This window comes from Manacus vitellinus, unplaced genomic scaffold (assembly GCF_001715985.3).
Source record: "Manacus vitellinus isolate BGI_N305 unplaced genomic scaffold, ASM171598v3 scaffold_52_pilon, whole genome shotgun sequence".
Classification (NCBI taxonomy): domain Eukaryota; kingdom Metazoa; phylum Chordata; class Aves; order Passeriformes; family Pipridae; genus Manacus; species Manacus vitellinus.
The window spans coordinates 4,035,078-4,036,033 of record NW_021940628.1 but is presented as its reverse complement, the minus strand read 5'-3'; the positions used below and the strand labels follow the sequence as shown (position 1 = coordinate 4,036,033).

The following is a 956-nucleotide window of genomic DNA, read 5'->3' as shown; positions in this document are numbered from 1 at the left end:
GGGCAGCCGGCCCAGCCACAGTCCTGAGAACCTGTCTGCTAGCATCACGCTGGGAAAACAGAAACCTGGCTGGAAGGCAGGGCATGGGATCCAGCCCTGCAGGGAGCAGGTGCTCAGCACCCCCCAAGAAATAGGGCCTGTGCCTCACAACGCGGATGTGGCACCTACCAGGGCTGGGCCGTGCAGGATCCTGCTCCGCTCCCAGCAGGCTGCCCGTGGTGCTGCCCTGCCCTGCCCTGCTTGGAGCCCTCCGAGGAGCGAGAGCTGTGCTAACTATTTTGGACATGGCACCACGGGACTGTCACATCACCGCTCCGCACGTCGCATCACGTTGCTCTGACGGTTTCACAGAGTGGCTCCCGCACTGGGAGAGCTCCCGAGCTGCTGCTCCCAAACACAGGCGCTGGCGGGCAACCAGCTCACCCTCCCTCTCTGCCGTGCTGGGAGAAGGGTTGGAGAAGCCAGGGGAAATCTGGATAAGAACAGATCCCTGCCTGCTCCCTGCCTTGGTCCTCGTCCTGCCCGCCGTGTCCACTGCCCACCTGGGCTGCTCCACAGGGTCCCACCCTGCCCTCAATGCCCTTTGTGACTTCCTGGCCTTCAGTGCCACTGGCTACCCCACACCTTGGTGGGACCCGGTCCTGGGAGTGAAATCCTGTCCCCACTGGCAGCCAGGACACGGCACAGCAGGGGAGCCAGAGCACTGGGTGGCAAGACAGGGAGCAGCCAGGGCTGCCCAGCCACACGGTCACCCACATGGGACGAATCACGGATGGTCCTTGAAGAAGGACATGGTGCAAAACCGCCCATGCTGCTCTATCACCATCCTGTGCTCGCGCTAGAGCTGCCAGCGACCCACCCTGGGGGTGTGTGGGGGGACCAGGGCGGCCGGGAGCAGCCAGCCCTGGTCCCGGGGCAGCGCCGCGTCGAGCGGGCAGGGCACGGCGGGTGGGAAG

At 65.4% G+C, this 956-nt stretch overlaps 1 protein-coding gene across 1 annotated transcript in view; it reads right to left on the bottom strand.

The window, feature by feature from the left end:
• Window positions 1-956, bottom strand: part of LOC108641135 (probable beta-D-xylosidase 2) — a gene marked incomplete at its 5' end in the record, with an annotated part of 8,944 nt that overhangs the window by 753 nt on the left and 7,235 nt on the right. The window lies entirely within an intron of this gene.